Here is a 16,610-nt window from a genome sequence, read left to right on the forward strand (position 1 = left end):
CTTTATCGGATTCTTACAGTCGAAGGAGTATTAAGCAAAGCAAGAATTCGACTCGCGTCTTCGACGCGAAATCACTTTTGGGATGCCCTAAATTCAATCGGAGAACCTTCTTGGGATCCCCTGCTGGCCTCGAGCCACGAGACGCGGTACCACCTACGGGCCTATCGTTGATCGATTCGAGAAAGCACAATCGCAGGAATTACCAGGCTAAACCGGAGCAACGCGTACAAAAGCGATTCGAGAACTTTTAGCGGCCGCCACGTACCTGAGGAGCGATTGGAAATCTTACGGGTAAGATCAACATCCGCGTTAAAAGCGGGGCGCGTCGCTGGGGGGGAAGCTTGAATTAATAGCTCTCGTTGAAAACCAGTTTAATGGCCGCTCCGACACTTTCAATCTTAATTACTAATGATTCCGTCGAGTGGCACTAATTAAATTTTACCTACTTGCAATTCCTTCAAAGGCCAGCCCCGGGTCTTTAAGCTTCGAGGACGATGGTAATTCGTCAAGCTGCACGCTACATTTCTTTAACATTTGCCTGGAAAACAGGCGTTGAAAATTTGTAAGATCGTATCGCGCGACTTGTTCTAATTGGTGGCGAAGTCTGACGATAAAATTCGCGGGGTATCGGAATATTTAATTGGCGCGATAACTGGTAGAGGTGAAGCAATCCATCGCGACAATCAGGTTCCATTCGTTTCGAAACCTCTCGTATTGGGCGTAATCCAGGTGTAATTCCAGGAATGCTTCGAGCGATGGGTACGTGGTCGACTACGCGTGATAAGCACGAAAGCTTTATTTCGCGAACGCGTCTTCTATCGCACCGTCCGATACGAAAAGCACCTCGTGAATCGATCGTTGCTGCCCCTCGTCATCTGGCGAGCCTTATTCGCGACGGTCCCTTTAAGATGTTGACGCCTCGTTGAGAAACAGAAGGGTTAGAAAAACTGAGAGAGGGACAAAGCGTGACGAAGGGGTTGGGGGAGGTCGAAAAGGGTTGACGTAACGACTGAGACGGTCGAGGACAGAGATTAAAGATGCATCGGTATTGTTAATCAATTTTACTTGCGAGTGGATAAATGAAACATCGCGAAATACTTGTGGCGTGTAACAATGATGTAACTTGGCGACTCTCGCAGTTAAAATGTACGTATGTCAAGTTAAAAAGTATTCATTTATCACTGATGTAGTATACGGACGTATCGCAATTATAATCGCCTAATTAGCATAAAGGGATAAACCGCCAGACGTGAACGAAATTAACTAAATGGGACACGTATCAAATGCTTTCGTTAAACCGATCACCATTTTCACTTGGGCAATGAAAATCAGTATCCAATGTTCTTTTTTAAGAACACTGTTAGAAACATGCATTTATTCCAATTTTTAATCAGTGGCATCGACTGCTACTTTTATTTTCCAATTTCTTACCATAATCCATATTTCTCGATATCAGGAATTACGGTCAGAAAACAAGCAACGAGAAAACAAAGACCTCGTAATAGGTACACTGTAATACCTTCTATGAGAAAAATTAATATACGATGAGGTATATCGACTTAATAAGCATGTTTGCAATCGTTCCATCTTCTTTAAGGTCTCCAGTGTTGCAGCCAAAGTAGCGAAATATAAACTACAATTATTTATTCCTTTACATTTTTACGTTTAATCTCTCATTGTGTAACATCCATTTATGTTATTAAGTATCTCACATCGGATAATTTGAATTACTCTAATTATATTATGTGATTCCATACGAGACGCAGCGAGTTAAGCGTTTAGTAAAAACGTTAATTCCTTTAATTATACCTCGTCTACCCCTCGTCGAAAATACAATCCCTTAATTGTCTCGACAAGAAAGAAAAATTGATTAAAAATGTATCATTTAAAATTGTTTGGTACACGAGCGAAAGTTAAGAGTGTTAAAATTTGGTTGTGTCGTAATGGATACAAAGTAGATATCATCGACGAATTACGCATTGAAGAGGTGGACGTTTCAGTCTCTCACCCTTGAATGCGATCACCACCCTCGAATACGAATATCTCTTCTGAAACGATGACATCGACATTGGATATCTTCGAGTCCCTAGCAGAGAGGCAAGATTTAATGAAGCACTTGATTTAATGTCCTTAAATTCATCCTAGTTCGAAATGTTATTTATGGACACCGCACTTTGCCTTGCTATTTGTCGAGCCTCCAAGTTCGCATGAACGCCCTATTCCAAATTGCAATTGAAACTACAGTGCTTTATTTTCGTTCGATATAAACGTGATGAACGTTCACTGAAACGTTGAAAACGTGGCCAAACATTTTGCTCGCACGAAAACCATGAAATCGAAGGATTTTAACGTTTCGAGGTATTCCAAGCGAATAACTCGATTCAGTTTTTTGTTGTTGCAGTTTCAAATTCCGATAGAGGTAATGCTATTACGTAGGCGATAATCTAGGTGAATGGTACGATTACGGCACGAAAGGCGCAATTAAAATACTGAAATCTATTGTCTCGTAAATGAATCGAGCATACACAGTTACCTGTTAATCCTTTAGCCACCGACGACTCTCCATAAACTTGATAAAAGATCGATTCCTTTTAGAATAATACTAAGCGTTACTTCTTTAAATTTTCATTTTGTAAAAAATGGTATACCTGCAAAAACGTATAATCTTATTTACACGCTGGTTACGATATACGAAAAACATTGTTCGTACTCGATATTGCTACGAGAGTTTTATAAAATTCATATCACACAGGGGAAACGTACGATTGCATACATCGAAAAATTCAAATATTTATACAAATGGAAAACATTTTCTGCCCAGAGTATTTCGTAAAATTTTCATAACCAGTGATCGATTGGGTAGTTTACAGCGAGCTATAGAAAACATTTTCGATTACCATTCAGTTGCTACGTCAGAATTCGTCAATTAATATAATAATGAATATCTCGTTGACGCGAGGATCGACATAATACGAACGATTCAATAAAATCGACCTATTTCCCATCGTGAAAAAGTCCAACGTTCAGAGAAACTAGCACACGACCTAGTCGAAACGAGCTCTAAAGAGACTCACCCTAAAAGGTTGAAATCCGTAACAAAGAAGCTTGCGTTCCTCGACGCAACAACCGCCCCGTTCCGAAAACCAAAGCATCCCTCGAAACCGCTGAAATCCACGCACCCTCTAATTCCCTCGATACAAATTCACTGGCTACGATCACGGTTACCAGAAGTAGTATACACGCGTGCTTCTTCTCCTTTCAACATTGCTGTCACCTCATAATGTCTCAATAACGAACTTACCCCCGTTCAGAGGTGCAATTACGAGAAACAAGACAGCGTTAACTAGAAGAGGACAGTTTCATACGAAAAAGATGAACAACTTATCGAACTCGTTCACTTAAATACACAATTATCCTCCTTCCCCCCTGATAAGCAAGTTCTGACAAGTTTCTTTGAATAATCGCCCAACAACAGACCTCGAGGTTCTTAAAAGCGTAACCGTAATTAAATTTCATTCCGCGAACACATCTCCCTGTTGCAGACGCGGGGCGGAAACACGGCTACGCCGGAAGCAAGCGAGTTTACGTAGTCACGGTTAGGAAAATATCTCGCGAAACCGAAACGAAATAACCGGAGAACCGGGTACCGTTTTCCCCCTCGCGTGCATCCACATCCCCTCGCTTGAAACGCGGAAACAAAGGGACGAGGAACGCAGGCTCCGAAAAAAATCGGTGCTCTCGCGTAACCCCAGATACCACGTCCCCTTTCAAGCCCAACGTGCATGTCGTCGTCGTCGTCATCGTTCCCGTCGCCGTGGTCGTGGTGACTACCCTAACGCATACGCACTCGAGCCTCTGCGCGCGCCTCTTTTCCCTCCGTGGCACCCCTGTCCCGCCGCTCACCCTTCTGCCACCCCTTCCCGAAGTCTCTAACGGTAGACAGAAACGGCGGCTTGGTTCGAGGTCAGTTCAGTCCGCGCACGAGTCGAGACAAGCCGAGCCTTACTCCTGGCGTCGTCAACTACCTGGAGTCGCGGGCACGAACCGAGTAGTAACGATGACCTTTCGCTGGTCTCGGGTGGTGGCACGGTGAGAATCAACCGGTAACCGAGTTACCACGGTAGCCGAGAGTAACGGACGAAAGCCTGCTGGTGACGAACGGTCCGATGCTATAAGTAAACGCGAACGAGGAGTCGCTCGCAAGAGAACTCGAACAGGGATACAGACGGTGGACACCCTGGTAGCTGGTAACGTCGAACCGGAACAAGCTAGTGTCCATTGTGTTAGCCAACGGTGCAGGCACTTCGACCAGCGCCATCGTCACGGAGGCAAGCATCGACATGGAGGATACGGAACCAGAATAGTGTCGTCGAGATGCCGTGAAGGAGCACCGAGGACATGAAGAGAGCGCGACCCAGGGTAAGTAGATTTCCCTTCGCCCTTCCGCTTGGACCGCTCGCGGAGTTATCCACCAGTGGATCCTCTCGCCCCCGAGGGATTCTCGGCTAGCGAATGCTCACCGAACCGAGCGGAACTCCGCTCGCCGCGCCGTGTGACGACTAATTATATTCACCGCGTTTTGTCGGCCGATTTACCTCGCCGCCGCGATCGTTCCTCGCCAGATATCCAAAGAGGTCTGACTCTGCGCGTCAGCTGCCACGACGGATATCACCGGTCTCGAGTAGCTGTTCTCTGCCCGTCGCGTTCCCGTTCCAACCCCCAACTTCGTTTCGTCTGCCTTTATCGCGAGAGACACTCGAGAGGCGGGGAAGTTTAACGAGGATTCCTCCCTCGTCATGCAACCCTGCAAAAACCCTCTCTGTTCCGTGATACTTTATATTCTCGCGTGGGCACTTGCGAACTTTCTACTTATGGAACGGATAGCCCGTGGAAGCAACGCGATCCCGCTGGCTGATTAGAGCGCCAGCCAGCTTTTACTGGCAACTCTCTTTCCTCTTGCTTTATCGCTCACCGCCTGACCGCGAACTCGTTCAAACACCGGCTGCGGGACACACCGCGTAAGAAAGAAAGACGGATAGCGTGGGTAGATTCCGCGAGTCGATCCCACCACCCCTCGGTCTTAATCGCTCCGTGGGCTTATCAATCTTCTCGCAAACCGTCGGTTCGATGCACTGCTCCCTAACTTTCTTTACCTCTACCACTGGCCTGTACCTTCTTTCTTCCGTTGCCAACACCGGGGGTATTTTCGTTCATTGATTTATCGGATTCACCAGTTTCTCGCTTTCTCGCTCGATCGCCGCCTGACCTACCCCTCCGCCCACACTGCCGGTTGTTGGTTCGATTTCGTTGCCGCTTCGACAGGTTAGTCCCTCCTTGTCCTTTCCACTCTCTTTCTCTCTCCCTCTCTCACCCTCCGTTCAGCCTCCTATTTCTTCTTCCATTCCCCACACAACCCCCAACCACCACCCCTCCTCGTTCTCTCGCTGGTAATTCAACGTGGACGATCGAAAGAAGGAATCGCGACGGCAATGTCGTTGGGCGTACCGAGCGCTTATCGGCGTTTCGTGCACGCAGACTATCGATTCTCGCGACAAGGGGTCGACTGCTACTGCCGCCGCTCAGGACGGCTTGTAAACCAGCTCGTACGAGCGAGTTCTACGAGCTCGTTGCGTTCGTGACAGCACGCGCCCCTCTGTCTTTGCACACGTTGCGTTACCTCCTCTCGGACTGGTCAACAACCTTCGTCGAACGATGTCGACCCATCCACCCGTATCGTCCGACAGTGCCTCGGATACGGATCGTACCGCCACGGTGCAAACCGTGCCGCGATTTCAGTGATCGATGCTCGGCCAGTTCGCAGCGCGATCACGTCGATCGTTCCGCCGAGGGGGAATCTCTTGGCGGCTGCGGTCATGGGAATTTCGTGTGTTCCGGAATCTAGCGGTTAGCCCACCCCTGCTGTAGTTCCGCTAACTGCTGCAATTTCGGATTTTCCATTATTAATAACCGCGTCGACGATTCTTCTCGTTGTAGGATTTTCATTCTGTTGCTTCCATTATTTTAGATGATCGTTCGTTGGGAAATAATTGCAAAATGCTAGTAATATAAATCTTTAGGTGATCCAAATCTATAGTGATTTATTAAATATGTATAGTTTTCGAATCCCTTTTTTATTATCGTTGTGTCTTTTAAACGATTTGTTAACTTCGCACAGCAAGTGCTTAAGAGCCTCAAATTTTCGTCCGTTCTCCAGCGTTTACGTTTATTATCGTAGCTTCTTGGCTCCAAGAGAACCAGGTGTCGCGTGCCTGCGAATTTACATTGTTCCAAATTTTCTCGCGTTTAACGCGAGGCGAAATTTGTAGGGAAATTTCGTTCGCGAGCTTCTTGGCACGGGGTGAAATTAAGGAGGATCAAGCAATTACTCTGCGGTCGAATACGATCGTGTCAATCTTGGTAAACGTCCCTTCTTTTTGTTAATTCGTTTCGCTGCGACATAACGCAGCCAGCTTCGGCACGACACCGCACGAATTTCGCGGATAATATATCGTCGCTCAGAGCCATTCATTGCGCTAATTACACAGATGCGCGCGCTTTTTCCGCCATTTGTTATACGTTCGTCGCGACGATTTTCTACACGGTTTACGATGACCGCTAATTTCCGATATTTTTCTCGTTCCTGTTTTTTCAACGAAATCTGAAGCAGATACAAATTTACCAAGAAATCGAAGTAACCTGTTTGACGTTTCGTTAGAGTAACTATTTTACCAAACTCTGTACTCCATTTTCGAGAATATTATAAACGAAAGTTGGTAAAATGATTTATTCCCTCGGGGGATTTAATTACACTATGCTTCTTATAAAAGTTAGAAAGTGTTTGTGAGACGTCTCTTACTTCAGAAAGTGGTTTAAGTAAAGTTTGATTTAAACGAATTTAATAAGCATTTGCTAACCTCATGTTCGTGCCAACTAAACCCAGGCAAAAGATGGAAATGTTAATATTTTAATGCCCAACTACAAATATGTACTATACAGTACTGTATCAGTTTGTCCAACTGTTGATGTAATTCAGGATTCCATGAATGCCATTAATACTAAGACTACCGCCAGTGTGCTATGTAGTAACATTACAGACATTCGATTGCTATGCCTTCGCAAGCACCAATACCCCCTTCATTGAACTTTCATTTCAGTCGTTCCCCCATCTTTTCGTGCCCCCTGTTTTCCGCCCGCGCACATTTCAAAGAATATCCCTAGAACTTCGTCGACAGTTCCTTTGCCCCGTCATTTTCGATCCCACCCGGGTCGCAGGAAGAAAATTAAAGGTACCAATAAAATTCGAAGAAAAAGTCGCGAGCAATTCAGATCAGAATGCTTATTCGCGAGGAAACTGCGACGAAACTTGAATCGCGGACACTTTAATCTTTTTCTATCCTGGTCCCATTCCATCCTAGCTTCACCCTCATTAACACTATGAGTCACCAGTGGCCCACCCGACACGATACGTGTCGGCCAGCAAGAAAAACAGTACACCCCTCGTCCACCGCGGACAAATGAACTTCCTCGTTCCACGGTCTCATATCGCAAACCACAATTACAGATCCTATTGCCATCAACCGAGTTTGCACAACAGAATTCCCTATCATAGATTTCTTTCGCTTCTAATGCACGCGATTCGTCACGTAACATTATCACGCGGCCAACTGTCATCAATTCGCCTGCTTCTTCGCGAGACCCTTGCAATGTTCACCCTGAACCGCTATTACAACCCTTTCCTCCAGCCGCCATTATCGATCATCATTTTTCAGCGAGTCATTACTATAATCCTCGAGAACCGCGTGTATCCGGGTCACGCGTAGCCACCATTTGCGACGCGCTCTGACGCGGATCTTAACGATCGAAAGGGAAAAATTTCCTCTACGCTTTCCGCAATCCTGTTTAAACGATCCAACGTGCACGTTGATCGTACGGGAAAAAAATGTAGCTGGACATTTCTACTCGATCCCCTCTGGATTCGTAAAATTGACCACCGCGAGGTGTATCCGTTTGCCAAACGAGCGGAGCCAGGTTGACAAACACTGTCCTACATCGAATTCACGCGATACACGCGACCAGCCGCGTGTGTTCGTGTACGTGCACGTGAAAATCCGCCACGGTGGCGGCACGAATGGAGAACCCGACCTAGAATTCGATCGCGGCACCGCCGCGCCGCGCCGCGCCGCCCTCCGCGCCGCGTATTCCGGCCGCCGCCTCGTCAATTGGACCACGCCGAGGCGGACGAGCTTTCGTGATCGTACACGTGACACGCGCACCCCCGATGCCTACGTGGATTGCCTTCGTCTACCGTTTCGCGAATCTAGCTTTGTTGGTCACCCTCTCGCGCAAGAAAAAAAGAGAAAGACACAGGAATACAAATGTAATTTACAGATAATGTTCGATGCCTACGTGGATTGCCTTCGTCTTCCGTTTCGCGAATCTAGCTTTGTTGGTCACCATCTGGCGCAAGAAAAAAAAAATAAAAAAGGGAGAGACACAGGAATACAATTGTAATTTACAGATAATGTTCGATGCCTACGTGGATTGCCTTCGTCTACTATTTCGCGAATCTAGCTTTGTTGGTCACCCTCTCGCGCAAGAAAAAAAAAAAATAAAAAAGGGAGAGACACAGGAATACAAATGTAATTTACAGATAATGTTCGATGCCTACGTGGATTGCCTTCGTCTACTATTTCGCGAATCTAGCTTTGTTGGTCACCCTCTCGCGCAAGAAAAAAAAATAAAAAAAGAGAAAGACACACGAATGCAATTGTAATTTACAGATAACATTACTGTGCGAGGGTTAATATTATACTGTGTGAAGGGTTGTAGAGGGGAGAATTCTACAGTGGCTAGTTCTAGCTTCGTTGGTCAACCCCTCGCAAAAGAAATAAAAAAAAAAGAAAAAAAGAGAAAGACACAAAAATACAATTACAATTTACAAATAACATTACTGTGCGAGGGTTGATATTATACTGTGTGAAAGGTTGTAGAGGGGAGGATTCTACGGTGGCTAGTTCTAGCTTTGTTGGTCACCCCCTCGCACAAGAAAAAAAACATAAAAAAAGAGAAAGACACAGGAATATAAATGTAATTTACAGATAATGTTGCCGTGCGAGGGTTAATAATATACTGTGTGAAGGGTTGTAGAGGGGAGGATTCTACGGTGGCTAGCTTCGCGTACGACTCTTCAGATTTCCAATTGTAACAACGGCCCTTTTTCGTTCTCGTTAGCGGTCTGCTGCAAAGCCAATAAACCCGAATTTGTTGAACTGTAGAAACCCTTCGATTGAACGCACTCGATCGTCGTTCGCCATCGGTTCGTTGCTCGTTTAGGCGTGGTGGGTTCCGAGCAAGGCGAGCTTTATTTTACACGCTCGATATAGGGGAAGGAGAGTTTCGTCACACTGTGAACAGGTTTCGAGTGGATTACGGGATGACGTGATATTGTTTTGGCTGTGTGGAGAGACGGCTGTGATCAAGGGATTTATGGGCTCGGTTTTGAAGACTGTCGGAAACGGTTGTGCCTGCGTTATCGTTCGAGATTGTAGATAAACGTGACGGTGAGGAAAATATTTCGTTTACGACAAACTTTGGCGATAATTAGTACTGATTAGAGATTCGATGATAACGCTAGGCACTGAACGCGTCGTGTTCGTTTTGTCGTTGAACTTGATTTCGACTTTACGACCAAAGAATTATGTTAATAAGATTATTATGTCGACAGAGATTATATTTCCTCGTATCAATTAATTTATATATTCACAATTTACATGATTAAATATCATCCGTACGTAAACAATTTTCATCCCTTGTTGATCTATAATTAAATTGAATATAATTAAATCCAGTTGCGCAGTTGCTGATTAATATTGGATTTCAGTATAATCCAATGTGACCAGCGTATCGTCTCTTCGACTGATCGCTTTTTCCAAGGCGTCCATTTCCCACAAACATTTTTCCGACGTCTTTTGTGTAAAAATTGAAAACTACGCGATCTTTAAACGTCTTTCACTTTAGATATAATTGATATCGCATTCGTGAAAAGTCACAGGGAACGTGGAACAATTATCGGTCAGATTTTCAGGAAAAATATGTCTCCGTCGTTTCTAAAGCGCACGCCGTTTGTTTCGAATATTCGTTCCTACTTGAAACGGCGAGCCAGATAATTAGATGTCTCGCTCCGTTGAGCCACAATATTCAGTCAGTAAAGGAGATATAGAAAACTGGAAAATAAGAAGGAGCGCACTTAAACTGGACAGAATAAACAGAATAAAAAGGAAAGGAACGCTCGAGTAGACAAAGACACGACTTTCCCTTCCCCTCTGCTAATTTCTGATTATTTATTGTCCCGTTTAGTAGCTGGAGCACAAACTGCTAATTCTTGTATAAAATTATGGCTTATCTCAGCTAACTGCGATTTTATTCCAGCTACAATGGATATCATCTCTTATTAAATTAATCGTACGCATAGATAAAGACTGTGTTAAAAATTGATGCCAATAGCGTTTGAGCTTTCGCACTGAGTCTCGAAGAGACTGTTCGAGCGATTATTCTTCTCTACGATGTTCATCCAAGGGAGAGAAATTTCCCTTCGCCTTTACTGTTATCGAGCGAAGGGTATGAGGCGGCTTCCACAGGATCCGGTATTTCGCTCGAAAAGTAAAACTCGATCGGCGAGTTTACGATTTCGTAGAAGGCAGGCACGAAGTCACATTGGCAGGTGGTTCCTGGCGAACGTTGACCGAGAATGAAGTAGTTTGCAACCCTCCCGAGCACACTGGCTCAGGTCGAAACCACTTGTAGATTATTTTTATTTTATCGTTTCGACCCCTTTGTTTTTTATTTTTTTTTCTCTTTTTTTTTTATTCTTTGAAAAGTGCTCGCACGCCTCTGCGATTGCTACTTGCAATTAAAGCTTGCGCATTGAAATACTCTCGGCGTTATAATAATTAGGAGAGAAAAGGTATGGAATGTAACTGTGAATTTAAAAAATTAACGTACCGCCCTTCATTTTCCGGTGAATTCAACCGAGCAGACCCGCTGAATAATCGTCCCCATATAACTTTTAAATTTCCTCCGCGTCGCTCCGCGTCTCGAATATTTCCGAATTTCTATCCCCCAAATTGGCGTTTCCACTCGATAAATTTCAATTCTTTCCCACGATAACACGCTGGCTGGGAGGAATAAAAAATTATTCCCGACGCGAACGGAAGTAATAACGTAATGCACTGACAAATTCTATCCCGTCCAACGAGCCAAAAAAGGAAACAACGGAACAGCTGACTGGAGCACAGCGAAACGAATTATCACGCTCTATAAAGCGCCTGGAGACGTGTCCCGATGGAAATATGGAAAAACAACAAGTAGCCGCGGAAATAGCGGGCGAGGAGAATTTGCATTTAGTCTTAGAACCGTGTGATACCTCCGCCACGGATCGTACTCCTATGCAATTTCAATTGGAACGAAATTTCCTTTCGACGAACACGGGAAAAATATCATTCGCGCGACCCGGATCACATCCAGAGATGATGGAATCGTTATCGTTTCTCTCAGACGGACGAGAGTTTTTAAATTTGAATTTTAAAAATCCCGCTGTTCCACATCGGACGGTACGATTTGAATCCCTTTAACATTTGTGACCGACTCGATCGTCTATCGACATCCCTTAAAAATCTCGACTATTATCCCGTCTCTTGAAAAATGATCGCATCCTTTTTCACCTCTGATCGATACTTGGGAATTTAAAGACATTCCGTATGGTTCTATTAAGTTGATTGGATTAGATTCGACGAGGGTGAACGCGCGTTTCCATAAGGGGGTTAGATAAAGCCTTAAAGCTCTTAAAAGGGGAGCGAGACTTTGACCCTCCGGTTTGGCGCAGAAAAGTTTTAATGAATACAGGGATACGCTTTTATGACATTGTTTGCCCCATTAGCGGAAGTTTCACCAGTAAGAAATACAATTTTTCGCGTCACTACATTCAGAATAATATCTTTCAGTTTAATTTGTTTCATAAATATGAGACACAATCTGATATGAAGCGTTCAGGTGCTAATTTTTTGTCCAATTCATTCGTACATACGTACAGAGTTGATGTTAAAAGCATTGAACGTGCTGGTTCGAACTGGCAATTAAAATTCTAGTCTCTTTACAACGTTCACTTTAACCGCAAGTGAAACAGGTCGATCATGTGTCAGACATCCGACTGTTTCCGCGTAGAACGATTCTTAATTGACCCAGATTTTTATCTAACTCTCCTCTACTATAAATATTAATCGAACTGCACGCGATACACCGCGACAAATATTGTATTAATTTAAATAAAAGTTGCTGATTCATTTTGTAACTTGATTCGAAATTATCAGAGCGAGAGACGGCAAGAAGCGAACGTATCGAACGTGACGTAAATTGAAAATCGTGTCCAGAATGTTATTACTAGGTTCGTTATTTGCCAAAGCAGATAGGGATCTCAGCGTTCGAGGTAAATTAACTTTGCATTAAGAATAATTTGCAACCTGTCAATGCCAAGCGTCGAATAAATAGAGGACTATAACTCGCAGGGGTTGAAACACGCGAGATACAAACTCGCAAGCTTGCGCTAAGATTAAACAAATAATCTCTGAACGATATCATTGCCTTCTACGTACAAATAAAAGTTTATCGCGCGTGTTATCGCGGTTCGATATAAAATCGCTGCAGAATTTCGTCAACTGAACGTTCTTCGAAACACGCTTGCCCTAAAATCGTAGCCTTGTTCAGCTCCGCCGTGGTATATTAAAAACCCCTAACGAGACAAAACACAAAAAGCCAGGAAAAACTTTTTACCGATGTTTGCTTATCATTTGTGGGTTATCGTAATGGGCTGTACAGCGTTTGCGTCTAGTTTCGCCTTATCTGGAAACCAACGGCCATCTACGGAGCACTATTTCTTCCGCTCTTTGTTCGTCCCACCCTCAACCATTATCCTTCGTCCTTTTCCTTGCCGTTTTGCGTATTCACGATTTCACGCGCACCGTTATATTTCCAAAAATAATCGAAGCAATACGTAACAACCTCAGCGCTAGCTACTGATAATTTAAACAACGAATAGACCATGTTTCGTTGATTCGAAATACACGTGGCTAAGTCGTGAGACAATAAAACCTCGAAAAAAATTCAATAGAATTCAGTAGAATTATTCGAAATAAATACGACGCATGCTATTCGAATAATTGAATGTTTGAACGATCAAACAACTCTGCTTCCGCGCGAACAAAAACTGTTCTCGCATTAAAACATTCGAGGTACGTTGATATTGAACAAAAACGAAGAGAGGTTTTGCAAAAAGAAAAAAATTTAGGAATTCCCCTCGATTACTCACTGTTCTGGTAATCAAGGTTCCGCTGCATATGCAAGGAGTATCGAACGAACATACAAATCGTGATTAAAGGCATGCAACGCGCTCGAGAATAGAAGCAAAGGAATAAACGTAGGAAAGAAAAACGGGGATCCAACGAATCACTCGAACGGGCCACGCGATAGCCGATGATCTAATAATCTGCAATTACTTGAAACCGGGCATCGCGGCCCGTTAGACGGTCGTAATTAAACGAGGCCAACAGCCGTTGGAATCCTGAATTGTAAATCTACTACGTAATCAGATAATTGTGGATTACGGTAATGAGATAGATAAGCGTTTAGCCAGAAAACAGGTTCAACGTACGAGGGTGTACGCGGCGAAGTTCAAGTCGCTCGAGTTCGAATGTCAGAAGCGAGACGAACGCTTCGAGAGAAATTTATGCTTCGACTTCGCTGAATTAATTCCATTAACGCCATTAAAGTCGCGGTACTCGCTGTATTATTCGAAATCGAACAACACTTTTCAACAACGTCCAATCTCTCAGTTTTGCCAGTCCACTTCGAACGTCTTGGGCGTAAAATGGATTCTCGTTCAAATGGAAACATTCAGCTAGCAACTTAGTTATTCCACATAGATAACTTGAAATTTCACTTTATCTTCGATGAGAAATATTAACACGTGAGCGTTCCATCTGTGAAACGCTCTCGCGAACCACAGTGCCTCCTTTGGAACACGATTTTGAAGGTAGCCAACGGTCCATCGTCTCCTGAAATAGGTCATCCTGAGTCCGCGACCAGCGAATGCGAAAGAGTTCGTCCCTGCCAGCTGTGAAGGGTTGAATGCTCGTAGCGGTAATCCATGACGAAGAATAATAAAGTACCCCGTGGCGCAGACAGTACACTGATTTCTAACGTAACCGGGGCTCTAATGAATACCGTACACCTCGTAAGCTGTTTTAGAGATTAAACAAGCCCGGAGATTAAACAAAGAGGTTGCTAGGTAAACCCCGGAAACCTCGGTGTTGCGAGGATCGTCATGAGTTTAGGATGCAGCTAACGTATTCCGCTGCTCTCTGCGTACGTATTGTATTTTGAATGGTCATTAATAATTCTTAGCCGCGCGTTAATCCACTTTTCAATTTCTGATGATCGAACTGCGTTCTGTTGTGCATTTCGCGGATCAGACAAATTATGTTTTTAACGATATTGAAGTAATAGAGTGAATACGAAGAGAAGGAATTCTGTACATTAATTTTCTGTACTTTATGACGCATTTGAAATGATAGATTTTCTAGGTACAATGTTGGAAATTACGTTAAGAACACGCGAGGGGTTATGGTTATTAGCAATCGACAGATAATAGGGATTCATGGGATTATTGGGAAACGTTCGATTAATTGCCAGTTACTCGTTCAAATAAAGGGTTAATTGACGCCTCTAAGGCTCTAAATTGTGCACGCCTTCGTGTTGGGGTCGTTCCAAGCGAAGGCCTCGTGTACACAACGCGCGTGATGATCGCTATTGGCGGTGTTTGGAGAACAAGGGTTCCTCTTAGAGGGCGCGAGAAAAAGAATACTCGTGCGAGGTGATCGAGTCGAAATTACTCAAGATCAAAGTCGAACTTTCGGCGTAGGATGCACCGTTCGCACGCGGTCAAACTCCAATTAGCTTTAATTTAATGAAATGGCGCAATCGAATCGAGGCAAAAGTGAGCAGAAACGCAACCAGACCTGGTGTGAGGTATTTCGACGCATCGTTCTTGGTTTGCTTCGTTCGAAATCGAATGAAACCGCATCGTGCTCTCTTGAAACGAACTACGTCTCTTTGCAAACGTCTAAACAATTGTAAACCTTTTCTCGCTACTTTGTTGCAATTTCTAGCGCGACGCTGAACCGAATCCTATACGAATTGTTACCAGCAACATCGAAATGAGAAGCTTTTAATGCCAGAAGCACCAACGTACTTTTGTTTCAGTTCAATTTTAATGCTTCAGACTAATACGCGCTGACGTTTGAATTAAATTAAGGCAAAGTTACTCTGACGCTCTGAAATTACTAGCGCAGAATGAAAAGTTGGACGTATATTTAAAGTGGAAAATAGATACGTACGTTTGATGCCCGCAGTACACTCTCCTCTATCTCTCTCTCTCTCTCTCTCTCTCTCATAAGAATCTCGTTAATAGCAGTCAAGTTAAAATGTAAGTACTACAATTTTCGAAATTCTAATAAATTAGAATACAATTGAATCTACAGCCCAACTGGTAAACGAAACGACATTTATCGCAACTATTATTCATTCGTTTGTACGATTTTTATAGTAAATTTTTCACTGCTAAAAATTGACGCTTTTCCTTGAAACGCGTTTAAGAAATCGCACGATCGGATATGGCAGCAGTTGATACATTAATCATGCTCGAGCGGAATTGGAATATCGCTTCAATAGCCCCTTTGATACGGCTTCACGGAAACCCACCAGAAATCCCGTCATGTATTATCAAGCATGTGTCAGTAATTCACCATCAATGGAAATTCCAGCGTCGTTGATACTCTACCCTAAAGATTTCCGGTTTCTATTTGTTCGAAACGCTAACAATATCGCGCGCGATATTATTCGTACTTTTCAAGGGAGCATATAAGCGTTAGGAAATGGAAATTATGGGAACTCGACGGACTCGAGTAAATAAAGTGCTGATCAGATTCGAGCATCATCGCGTCGCTGATAAACGTCACGAGCTTTGAAACATGTATCGCGTGTTCATCACGCGGTCCATTTGCCACCCGTTAGGATTAACTAACCAAATGATACCGCTGCAGGTCGATTCGTCTAGGTGTTAATAGTCTGCGGGTAACGTCAGTATTTCGACAATTTTGGAAATACCGATCGTTGGTATCCTCGCGTGACGTTCGATACGTAACGCAGATTCGAGGCAATTTTGATCGAAAACTGGTCGAGCAACGAAACATCGTACGCCCTTAAATGTTCAGATAATTTCCAATAATTCGAGCAATTTCATTTGTTTTACAAAACGAGCTTCTTTTTATAGTTGTCACAGGTATATCGAACATGTGCGCACACGTCGAGGCTATCGAGTTCACTTTCACTATGGCCATCGGCCAAGTTGGACTCATTTCTTTTCTCTCGTGCTAAATTAGTCTGGAAAGTACCGTGCATTCGAAGATGAAAAGTTGGACGCGATGGAGGATTAAAGAGTTTGTATTTTTAGTTGTCCCAGTTGAGTGCAATTGTTAAATATGCGCACGTCAATGGCGGAG

General features: G+C 43.9%; 1 protein-coding gene across 5 annotated transcripts in view; it reads left to right on the forward strand.

Moving 5' to 3' along the window:
* Positions 1–4,248: 4,248 nt before the first annotated feature.
* LOC143432568 (potassium voltage-gated channel protein Shaw) overlaps positions 4,249–16,610 on the forward strand; it is a 40,673-nt gene continuing 28,311 nt past the window's right edge. For all 5 annotated transcript variants that reach the window (XR_013103043.1, XM_076909266.1, XM_076909264.1 and 2 more), the window contains exon 1: positions 4,249–4,419. The gene's annotated coding sequence lies outside the window, so the exon portion shown is untranslated. The remainder of the gene's footprint in view (positions 4,420–16,610) is intronic.

Source organism: Xylocopa sonorina, chromosome 1 (assembly GCF_050948175.1).
Source record: "Xylocopa sonorina isolate GNS202 chromosome 1, iyXylSono1_principal, whole genome shotgun sequence".
In the NCBI taxonomy this organism is placed as follows: Eukaryota; Metazoa; Arthropoda; class Insecta; order Hymenoptera; family Apidae; genus Xylocopa; species Xylocopa sonorina.